The sequence below is a fragment of the Hemitrygon akajei genome, chromosome 4 (assembly GCF_048418815.1).
Source record: "Hemitrygon akajei chromosome 4, sHemAka1.3, whole genome shotgun sequence".
Taxonomy (NCBI): domain Eukaryota; kingdom Metazoa; phylum Chordata; class Chondrichthyes; order Myliobatiformes; family Dasyatidae; genus Hemitrygon; species Hemitrygon akajei.
Genome location: NC_133127.1, coordinates 154,307,699 through 154,320,547, shown reverse-complemented (window position 1 = coordinate 154,320,547; position 12,849 = coordinate 154,307,699). Strand labels below are relative to the sequence as shown.

General features: G+C 38.9%; 1 protein-coding gene across 2 annotated transcripts in view; it reads right to left on the bottom strand.

Moving 5' to 3' along the window:
- The window catches only part of LOC140726813 (probable ribonuclease ZC3H12C), a 90,349-nt gene that overhangs the window by 36,108 nt on the left and 41,392 nt on the right, over window positions 1-12,849 (bottom strand). The window lies entirely within an intron of this gene.

Below are 12,849 nucleotides of genomic sequence, written 5' to 3'. Positions count from 1 at the left end.
AGTTTTTTTATGTGAGATGGGGAGACCGTTGATAACTGGTGAGCACTGTATTGCACAGAGGGAAAGACGGTTGACTGATGCTTGTGTTGTGAGGTTTTCATTTTTTTTGTGGTTTTCTCATTTAGTTATTATTATGCCATTCTTATTGTGCAGCAATGGACACAAAAAAAAGTCTGTCTTTACAATGAAAGCTACTTATCAATAGATTTTCCATGGACTGGTGATCATTCCACTGTTCCATTGGGCCTAGTCTGTGACAAACAACCTACAACTGTAGCAATGGCTTCAGCTAAATTGAAAAGACACTGAACTACAAATCACAGCCATATGTCATGTAAAAGTGCTAATTATTTTAAACAGCTATTGGAATCTCAAAACGAACAGAGTAAAACTTTTGTTAATAAAGTCATTCAGTAAAGGAGTTCAGGAAGCAAGTTATTTAATAGCAGAAATTATTACCCCGAGAAGGAAAAGTCATACAGTTGGTGAGAAGCTAATAATGCCAGCATGTAAAATTATAGCGGGCAAAATGCTAGGACAAGATGCAGTACAAGAAATTGAAAAAGTTTCACTCTTAAACAGCATGAAAAGTTGACGTATTGATGACATGTCACATGATGCTGAAGAGGTTTTGTTGATAAACTGAAAAACACCAGCCTCCCTATCCAGGTTGATGAGTAAAGATTTCACCAATAAATGTCATGTTGTAGCATTTGAAAGGTTTGTAAATGATGGTGAAATTGAAGAAATCTTTTTTTGTTGCAAAGAGCTGCTCGAAAAAAGCCAAGATACATTTAATATTTCGTCTTCATATCTGGAAACAAAAGGTCTGTCTTGGAGGAACTGTGTTGTCATCTGTACTGATGGTGCCCCATCAATGGTTGGCTCCATGAGAGGTTCTGATTTTCTTGTAAAAATAATCCTGACATTGTCACAACACACTGCTTCAACATTGCAAATAAAATTTCACGCTGTAAATAGCATTAATTAAAATCTATTTTATTTGAATTAAATTTACTGAGCTTAGCTTTTGAAAAATTAAATCCTATTTTGGCAAAAGCCAGTTATCTAACAGAAAATTATTATGTTTGCCATGAGATTTTAAAATTTATGAAAAGGAAAGAAACAGATTAATTTCAAGGTAAGCTAAGTTTAACTTCACCACACCTTGTTCCAATTCCAACCTCACTCGTTCCGAATGCTCTGCTCTCCACTCCCTCCGCACCAATCCCAACCTTACTATAAAACCCGCTGTTAAGGGGGGCGCTGTTGTAGTCTGGCATACTGACCTCTACCTTGCCGAGGCACAGCGACAACTCGCTGATACCTCCTCTTATTTACCCCTTGATCATGACCCTACCAAGGATCACCAGGCCATTGTCTCCCACACCATCACCAACCTCATCAGGTCTGGGGATCTCCCATCCACTACTACCAACCTCATAGTTCCCACACCCTGCACTTCCCATTTCTACCTCCACCTCTACCTACCTGCACCTCCATTTCTACCTCTACCCAGGATCCACAAACCTGCCTGTCTAGGTAGACCCATTGTCTCAGCTTGGTCCTGCCTAACTGAACTCATTTTTGCATACTTTGACACTGTTTTATCCCCCCTTGTTCAATCACTTCCCACCTATGTTCGTGACACTTCTCACGCTTTGAATTTTTTCAATGATTTTAAGTTCCCTGGCCCCACTGCCTTATTTTCACCATGGATGTCCAGTCCCTATATACCTCCATCCCCCACCAGGAAGATCTCAAAGCTCTCCGCCTCTTTTTGGATTCCAGACCTAACCAGTTCACCAGTTCCCCTCTACTACCACTCTCCTCCATCTAGCGGAATTTGTCCTTAAGCTTAATAATTTCTTCTTTGGCTCCTCTCACTTCCTCCAAACCAAAGGTGTAGCCAAGTGCACCCGTATGGGTCCCAGCTAGGCCTGCCTTTTTGTTGGCTTTGTGGAACAGACCATGTACCAAGGAGCCTGTTGACTTCATTAACTTTGCCTCCGACTTTCACCCTGCCCTCAAATTTACCTGGTCCATTTCCGACACCTCTCTCCCCTTTCTTGATCTTTCTGTCTCTATCTCTGGAGACGGCTTATCTACTGATATCTACTACAAGCCTATGGACTCTCACAGCTACCTGGACTATTCTTCTTCCCACCCTGTCTTTTGCAAAAATGCCACCCCCTTCTTGCAATTCCTCCATCTCCGCCGCATCTGCTCTAAGGATGAGGCTTTTCATTCCAGGACGAAGGAGATGTCTTCCTTTTTTAAAGCAAGGGGCTTCCCTTCCTCTACCATCAACTCTGCTCTCAAACACATCTCTCCCATTTCACGCACATCTGCTCTCACCCCATCCTCCCGCCACCCCACTAGGGAAAGGACTGGGTCACATAAATGAATCACATAATGGGATAACAGTAGCAACCATGAGTTGTAGTATTATGCATCTTCAATTCACTTACTCAAAAAAAACTTTACATTTAAAAAACAGGAAAACTCATGATTAAAATCCAACTTTTTAAAAGAATAATGTTTCTTATCAACAAGAGATAACTTTCTGAAAGTCTAAAGTCACTGGATGGCCTGAATCAAGAATATCAAGGATTTGATGACCAATTTTGTGAAATCATTTGGCATTTCACTGTATTTAAATCAAGATTTCCAGTAAGAAATTTACTTGGAATGCAAGCACACATCTCCCACAAGAACAAACTAATTATGTACACTTTAATGTGCCTACTTTTTAAGGAATGCCTAAATTCGGAGTCCCCCAACAGATTACCCAGAAGTTGGTTACAGCACAACATGAAGCACTGTTGAGAATCCTTCCCACCCATCCCACAATCCCTTTAACCAACTACCATCAGGAAAGAGGTACAGGAGCATCAGGACTAGGATTGCCACACTGGTTAACAGCTTCTTCCTGAAGGCTGTGATACTAATGAATACCCTGCCACCACTGAGAATTCGTCACTAGGACAGCGAGGTGTTTACTATTTATCTGTGCTGTGCACTATATGTATTCTAAATTATATTTTATTAAGTTATTTGTTATACTATTTTGTTTATGTGCTGTGTGCTATATATGTATTGTGGGTGCACTGTGGTCCAGAGAAATGTTTTATTTAGTTGTACGTATGTATAGTCAGATGACAATAAACTTGAATACTGAGATGAGCCAGTAATATTTTAAGATGTGCTATTCAAGTATGAGACACATAAAGTTAAGATTAGCTTTGTTTGTCACATGCACATCAAAACATCCAGTAGAATTCATCATTTGTGTAAATGATCAGAGTAGGGATATGCTGGGGTCAGCCTCCAAGTTTTGCCATACTTCCAGTGCCAATGTAGCATTTACACAAATTTCTAACCTTAACTCATACATCTTTTTAGTGGGCTACAATAATTGCAAGAAGTCATCAACTGGTGAGTCTGCATGAGGTTTAAAAAGAGCTTGTGGCCTTTTGGAACATTTCAGTAGGCTGCAATCATCATTATCTTTTCGGCACTCGGCAGAAGCCAATAAAAAGTGAGGTGTAAGCAGAGCAGACATTGTGTGAATGGGACAGTGATAGAGTGATCAGACTTCGGCTCAACAGGCTTGGGTGAGAACAGGCAGAGGCTAGAATTTAAGCTTGAGAAGTTATATGCATAACAAGTGCTGACAGGATGGTAGTTCAGGCAGAGGAATGCACCTCCTGCAAGATGTGGGATTTCAGAGTACCCTGATGACCACATCTTCAGGAAGGGTACCCAATTTCAAGTCCTGATTGACAAGGTCAAAGGACTGGAGCTGGAGCTGGATATACTTAGGACTATCCAGGAGGCAGAAAAGCTCATAGATGAGTCTTTTACTGAGGTGGGCACAGCTAGAGTACAGTCTTCAGATAGGAGATTGTTGACCACCAGGAGAAGTAAGAGATATAGGCAATCAGTGCAGGGTTCCCCATTGGTCATTCCCCTTGGCAACAACCATACTCCTTTAGATACTGCTGGGAGGGATGACCGATCAGCAGCAGACAGGTGAGTGGCACTGTAGCTGGCTCTGAGGCTCAGCAGGGAAGAGTAAAATCAGGCACAGAAATAACAATAGCTAGGGTATGAACATCAGATTCTGTGGCTGTGAAAGAAAGCCAGAATGGTGTTTTGCCTTCCAGGTGATATGGTCCAGGATGTCTCAGAGCGGCTGCAGAAAATTTTTAAGAGGAAGAGTGAGCAGCCAGGAGTCATGGTGCACAGTGGCACCAATGATACTGTAGGTAGAAAAGAGGAAGAGATCCTGCACAGTGAGCATAAGCAGTCAGAGAAGAAGCTGAGGAACAGGACCTCCAAGGTATAATCTCCAGATTACTCCCAGTACCATGTGCTAGTCAGGGCAGGAATATGATGATAGTACAGATGATTGAGTGGCTGAGGAAGTGGTGCAGCGTGCAGTGTTATAGATGTCTGTAACATTGGAATTCTTCTAGGGAAGGTTGACCTGTACAAAGAACAGTTACAGCTGAACCTGAAGGGAACCAATATCTTTGCAGGCAGGTTTATTAGAGCTATTGGGGAAGTCTTAAACTAATTTGGAAGGGGGTAGGAACTGGAGTGATAAGGCTCAGGATGGAGCAGTTGGCATACAAGTGCAGTAAGATTGAGAAAAAGTGGAGACAGATGATAGTGGGTTGAGTTGAAGTGTAAAATGGGGGCAAAATTGAAAAGGGTAATGAATACAGAATTGTAGGCGTTACAGTTGAATGTACTCAGTACATGGAATAAGGTAGATGATCTTGAAAAGTAGTTAGAGACTGGCAGATATGTTGTGGGCATCACTGAATCGTAGCTGAAAGAAGATCACTGTTGGGAGCTTAATATTTCAAAGATACACATTGTATCGAAAGAAAGGCAGGCCAGTAGAGGGGGTGCAATGACCCATTTGGTAAAGCTGAAATCAAATCCTTAGGAAGAAGTGACATAGAATCAGAAGATGCAGAATCCTTGTAGGTAGAGTTAAGAAACTGCAGGGGTAAAAATACCCTGATGGGAGTTATATACAGGACCCCAAACGATAACCAGGATGTAGGATATAAATTTCAATGGGAAATAGAAAAGTTATGTAAAAAGGGCATCTTTATGATAGTCACAGTGATTTCAACGTTCAGGTGAATTGCTGGATTTCGAGAAGGAATTTTAGAATGTCTACAAGATGGTTTCTTAAAACAGTTTGTGGTTGAGCCCACCAGGCATAAGGCAATTCTGGATTGGGTGTTGTGTAATGAATCAGATTTGATTTGTGAGCTTGAGGTAAAGGAGCCCTTAGGAGTCAGTAAAACATGATCGCATTCACCCTGCAGTTTGTGAGAGAGAAGCTAAAATCAGGTGCATCAGTTTTACAAAAGCATGAAAGTGGAGTTAGCCAAAGTTTCATCCAGAAGGAGACATGTTTCATTTAGAGGGGAATATTAGTAGGTATGCCAGCATAACAGCAATAGCTGGAATTTCTAGGAGCAATTTGGAAGGCAAAGGATAATTATATCACAATGATAAAAGAGTATTCTAAAAGGAGAATGAGGTATCCATGACTGACAAGTGAAGTTAAACACACCATAAAAATGAAAAAGAGGGCATATAATATAGCACAAATTAGTGGGAAAATAGAGGATTGAAAAGCTTTTAAAAACCAGCAGAAGGCAACTGAAAAAAAAAACATAAGGAGTTAAGAGATGTAATATGAAGATAAGCTAGTCAATAATGACAAAGAGGATACCAAAAGAGTTTTTGGAAGGATAAAGAATAAAAGAGAAGCGAGAATGGACATTGGACCTTTAAAAGTTACACTGAAGAACTAGTAAAGGGGTCAAAATAATGGCAGACAAACTTAAGTCTTTTGCTTCACTCTTCACTGTGATGGGCACTAGTAGAATGTCAGAACTTACAGAGTGTCAGGGAGTGGTGGAACAGTATGGGATTCCCATTCTGTAAAAGAGCTGGATGGGAAAGAGTTTGTCATATTTATTCAGGAAAGTTTCCAACTAGAGAGAGTGCAATACAAAATCTCCTATTAGGGAATGAGACAGGGCAGGTGTCAGAAGTTTGTATAGGGGATCACTTTGCCTCTAATGATCATAATGCAATTATTTTTAAGTTAATTATTTTCCTTATTGTAATTTGTAGTTTTATTATGTATTGCATTGTATTACTGCTGCAAAACAACAAATTTCATGACATAAGCCAGTGATATTAAACTTGATTCTGATACTGACTCTGATTCAAAGGGGTATTGTTAAGTCAGTGAGTGGGCATAGTTGAGCTAAGTGGAGTAAAATGGGAGAAAATGAGAAATTTGGGCAGGGAAAAATTGGTGAGAAACTGGAGAATTCTAAGGTACAGTGGAATCTGGGTGTCACAGAACATGATTCAGAAGTGGTGAATATGTAGGTACAGCAATGCATTAGTTGGTTGCTAAGGAATTGAATGCAAATGTAGGAGGTTATGCATCAATTATATAGAACACTGGTGATGACACTTCAGTGGGAGCACTGTGTACTGCTACAAAGAAGATGTACAAGTGCAAGCAGAAGCTCAGAGGTTTGCCAAACTGATATAAGAAATCAGCAGATTGCCTTATAAGAAAAGGTTGAACTAGTCAAAAATTTTTGGAATTTAGAGAAGCTAGAGGCAACTTGATTAAAACATTTAAGATCCTGAAGGTTCTTGATAGTGTGGATATGAAAAGATAAGTTTCTTCCTGTGGAAGAATCTAGAACTATAGGTTATTTGGTTAAGAATGATGGGTTACATTTAAGTCTAAGGTGAGGCACATGTTTTTCTTTACAAAAGGCTTGTGTCTTTGAATGCTTTTCTTCAAAGGGCAGAAGAAAAATAATCTTTGAATACATTTAATGTGGAGATGAATAGATTTATGACACACAATGGAGTAATACGTCACTGGGGAAAAGAGGGAATGCTAAGTGCAAGTACAACCTGATTGTTCAGAGTTTAAGTGGCCGCCTTCTAATTGTTACATTCCAATACAAATACAGTAAATTCTGGTTAATTAGGAAATATAGGGACCAGTACATTTTGGCCTAGTAAAGCAGCTGCCCCAATTAGCCAAAGTTTCATGGAAATTGTTAAAAAGGTATATACAACCTACCATTATATAAGATTGGTTATATAAACAATTATATAATAACATATAAACAACCTACCATTTAACTGAGTAACATGTATTTTTATGAAATACAGAACAAATTAGAACATTACGAATACTACTACAGTACTATAAAACTGTATTGGTTCCTAATAGTTACTGATGGAGGAATTAATCCAGTGTATGCAGCTGTGTTCTTTTGATTGACTGCAAATGAACAAAATCAGCACAAACACCTAGTGCAGATAATGGACTAACTTCATACAATACTTTCAACAATTGTATTTTTCAAATCTTAATTTTCATTGTAATATTCAAAATAATTGTTGATACCTTGAAATTCTTCGTAGTTGCTAACTTGTTAGAAGTATGAAATAATTACATTTTCACTCATGGCCTTTTCTGGCATCTTCAAGCCTGAATGTTTGAAACCGTAGTGTGGAAAACATTTCTGAATTGCCTTACTGCTCATTTCATGCTAACTATCTATCAGTGACAAAAATCACTGCTTCATAAACACAAACACATACAACTGATGCTATTTAAAAACTGCTTTAAGTACAGTGTCATGTCTAACAGCCATGTAAGTATATGTAACTGTTGCTAATTAGAAACTGTTTGGCAACTGTCTCCTGTTTCAAGTGGCATGGGGTTCCATTTAAACAAGGGGAAGCCTGGCTATTTTGTAATGGTTTTGTACTTAAGAGTTGTCCCAAATAAGTGGCTGCCCCAATTAACTGATGGTTCAATGAACTGGAATCCATTGTATATTTGTGAGAAAAGTCATTGGTTTGAAACATTACTTTATTTCTCTCTACAGATGGCAATGACCTGCTAAATGTTGCAGGTATTTTCCCTTTTGAAGTTTGAATTGTATGTTTTAGAGATAACAATGCACTCTACAAGTGAAATATAGAAAACAACTTATTGATTTTAATGTTAAACTGAAAACCTACAGAATACAATTCTCTAAAGCATGGAAGAGTTTTTTTAAAAAAATAGAGGTGCAGTATAAATGCTGTTGGCAATGAATGATAGTGTCCAATTTCTTGATTTTCTTTTGGCAGAAAATGTTTTCAGGACACATCCCAGTAAGACAAAAGGAGGGAAAGAATTATAAAAGTGTACATAGGAAAGCAAAGTGACACAAAAGAAAGGGAGATATTATCAGTTTCCTTCTAAATTTAAACAAGCCATAGTATACATAGTCCACAAAGACTGCTAATCCACTGCAAAAATAAGAAATAGTTTGTTGTAAAACAGTTTTACTTAGATAGTACTTTTCGTGTACTCAGGACAGTTCAGCACACAAATTGTTCATTGACATGTTTGAGCATCCAATCCTAGAAATTCAAACATGCATAGAATAATATCATAAAAAGACACTTGAGTGAGGGAACCCATCGAATCTGTCTTGTTGCTGGTGTGTGGCTTTTCTCCCTGCATTATATGCAAGGACTTGAGCCCATTATGCCTGGTTATATGTCAGTGGTGATACTAAAATATGTTCCATAGAATTCTATGCCCACCATCACAGGTGTTATTATAAAATAAGAGGATTTAACATTAATCTGAAACAAACCAAGGCTGAAACATTGATTGTGACAAATTTACACACAAAATGCTACAAATATTTCCACTGGAAAAGTAGTTAAATGAAGTTTTAATTATGCCTTTCAAGATTATAGAATACTTTAGTAAGGGCACAGGTATCCTTTGATGAATGAGCTTTCATTACAATAGTATTGATACTTTGGGGCACACATTTTCAATTTGCCAAGTTATGTTTTACAATAATGACTAAGTTGCAATTGCACCATAATTCCCAAGATGCAATTTTCCTCAATCTTTTAAAATTAAAATCTCCTTAATGAAATATTTTCAAGGAACACATTCCTTTTGTACATTAAATAATTCCTGTAGTAGCAAAGGTTACTTTTGGCCTTCAATATAAAATCATTCCTGTGAGGAAAGATTGTCGAGAAACAATGTCATGTTCACTATAGACTGTAAAATCTAGGCCAGTTTTTCCTCTCAATTCAATATTAATTCCCAAACACAAGTATTCATGATATCTGTGCTTTAACTACTTTATATTGTGTAGCACTAGTTACCTTTCATTTCAATAAAATATAGTGCAAATGTGATTCATTTTATAAACCAGATGAAAATGACACCAGTATTAGATAAAGAAATTCCAAGGTTTCTCAGAATTTAACAGCAGGTGGTGCTCTCTTGAACCAGCCACATAAAAAAATGGCAATGACTGCTAGGTAAATACAGTTAGATTTGTTGTACTAATCAAACAATATACATTCATAAAGTATCCAGGGAAGAATATGCTACTTGACAAAAATACTTCAAAAAACAAAATATAGAAGGCAATAAAAGATTTAAATAAAGCACAAAAGTATGTTGAATTACAGGTGCAATGACCAGCTTCAACACAAAGTTTAAATATTAGCTAAATTTGTCACATGTACATTGAAACATACAGTGAAATGTGTCATTTGCCCCAATTGCCAACACAGCCTGAGTGTGCACTGAGGGCAGCCCGCAAGCATAGCATGCCCACACTTACTAACCATAATCCATATGTCTTTGGAATGTAGAAGGAAACCAGATCACTTGGAGGAAACCCATGTGGTCAGGGAACGTAAAAACTCCTTACAGATAGTGGTGGGAATTGAACCTCGATCATTGATGCCACAATTGTGTTACGCTAACCATTATGTTATAATGCCACCCAAATTATGCCAAACTGTGTGGATTTACCAAAGTTATGGTTAATATTTTCCCTAACTCTATTTGCATATTCACCAATAGAAAATCTTCCAAACACCAACAGAAATGAACAAAGTAATATAAGATAAAATGAAAATTCATTGCATTAAACAAACCAAAGTAGCTGAAATTCAGAGTTTGAATTTCAAAGTGTTTATTCCAACATTTGTGAGCAGTCCAATAAAAAATTGTATCTGTAAATAGCATTTGATATTTTTGATCCCAAATTCATTTGTTACAGTGCCTATAAAAAGTATTCACCCCCCCCATAAATTTTCATGTTTTATTGTATTTTAACACTGAATCCCAGTGGAATTATGGCTTTTTTGACACTGATAACAGAAAAAAAACTTACATGTCCAAGTGAAAACTCTACAAAGTGATCTAAATTAATTACATAAAATAATTGATTGCATAAGAATTCAACCCCTTTAATATGACACATTAAACTACCACTGGTGCAGCCAATTTGTTTTAAAAGTTACAAGTTAAATGGACATCACCTGTGTGTAGTCATAATACAGTATAAGGTCCAACTGCTGGTGAGTCAATATCCTGGCAAAAACTGCACTATGAAGACAAAAGAACATTCTAAGCAACTCCGCAAAAAGGTCATTGAAAAGCACATGTCAGGAGATGGAATCAAGAAAATTTCCAAGTCACTCAATATCCCTTGGAATACAGCAAAGTCAATCATCAAGAAATAGAAAGAATATGGCACAGCTGTAAATCTGCCTGGAGCAGGCCGTCCTTAAAAACTTGAATACCATGCAAAAAGGGGATTAGGGAGGGAGGCCACCAAGAGATCTATGACAACTCTGGAGGAGTTACAAGCTTCAGTGGCTGAGATGGGAGAGACTGTGCATACAACAACTGTTGCCCAGGTGCTTCACCAGTCGCAGCTTTATAGGCGGGTGGCAAAGAGAAAGCCACTGTTGAAAAAGACTCTCAGGGAATCTTGGCTAGAGATTTCCAGCTGGCACATGGGAGACTCTGAAATCATCTGAAAGAAGGTTCTATGGTCTGATGAAACCAAAATTGAGCTTTTTGTCCATCAGACTAAACACTATGTTTGTCGTAAGCCAAACATCCCACATCATCAAAAACACACCATCCCTACCCTGAAGCACAGTGATTGCTGCATCGTGCAGTGGATATGCTTCATTGCAGCAAGCCCTGGAAGGCTTGTGAAGGTAGAGGGTAAAATGAATGCAGCAAAATACAGGGAAATCCTGGAGGAAAACCTGATGCAGTCTGCAAGAAAACTGCAACTTGGGAGAAGATTTGTTTTCCAGCAATACAATAACCCCAAGCATAAAGCCAACGCTACACAGGAATGGCTTAAAAACAACAAAGTTAATGTCCCAGAGTGGCCAAGTCACTCAATGCAGACCTCAATCCAATTGAGAATTTGCCACTGACTTGAAAAGGGCTGTTTACTCATGATCCTCATGCAATTTTACAGAGCTTGAGCAGTTTTGTAAAGAAGGGAAAAGTTGCAGTGTCCAGATGTGCAAAGCTGATAGATACCTATCCATACAGACTCAAGGCTGTAACTGCTGCCGAAGGTGCACCTACTAAACACTGCCATTTTGTCTGTGATTATTAAAAAAACTCACAATTAACTAGCATTTTAAAACACTCGACCTATAAACTTTCTTTGTATGTAGTAATCTATATTAATAAAATAAACATTTATAATGCTTAAAATGTGAGTATCTTCATGCACTAAAAACATAATTTTAAACAACTCAGTCACAGTCAGTGTGTTAAGCTCTTTATTATAGACCATAAGACGTAGAAGCAGAATTAGGCCATTCAGCCCATCAAGTCTGCTCCACCATGGCTGATTTCTTATCCCTCTCAACCCCATTCTCCCGGCTTCTCCCTAATACATTTTGATGCCCTGACTAATCAAGAACCTATCAATCTCAGCTTAAATGTACCTAATGATTTGGTCTCCACTGCCACCTGTATACCACACCAGCCGACTCACAGGTGAAGTGTTGCCTCACCTGGAAGGACTGTCTGGGGCCCTGAATGGTGGTGAGGAAGGAAGTGTAAGGGCAGGTGTAGCACTTGTTCCGCTTACAAGGATAAGTGCCAGGAGGGAGATTGGTGGGAAGGGATGGGGGGGGAACGAGTGGACAAGGGAGTCACGTAGGGAGCAATCCCTGCGGAAAGCAGAAAGATGGGGGGAAGGGAAAGATGTGCTTGGTAGTGGGATCCTGCTGGAGGTGGTGGAATTTACAGAGAATTATACGTTGGACCTGGAGGCTGGTGGGATGGTAGGTGAGGACAAGGGGAACCCTATCCCGAGTGGGGTGGCAGGCAGATGGGGTGAGGGCAGATGTGCGGGAAATGGGAGAGATGCGTTTGAGAGCAGAGTTGATGGTGGAAGAAGGGAAGCCCCTTAGTTTAAAAAAAAGACATCTCCTTCATCCTGGAATGAAAAGCCTCATCCTGAGAGCAGATGCGGCGGAGACGGAGGAATTGTGAGAAGGGGATAGCATTTTTGCAAGAGACAGGGTGGGAAGAGGAATAGTCCAGGTAAAGTGAACTGTACTCAAAATTACTCGTTTACTCATAGGACATTGATTTGCATATTAAGCATTACTGGACATTCTTCTAGAACAGCTGCAGCTTTTCTGCTGAATGTTTATAGAGTTTTCCAGGATTTTAAACAAGTGAACAGGAAAAAAGTTAATATTTCCAAATTGGTGTTGTATACATCTTGAAAAAGGAATACACAGGTGATGCCATTCACAAGACAGGGTGTCAGTCAAGAATAAAGCCAATTTCACTCGTTCACCATGATGGTCATCTCCATGGCGCTGAAGCTATGAAGACTGGCCTAGCTGCTGTGTTCTGTGCCTGTTGATATAATGAACTGATAAGGGAGGCTTTGAGGACTC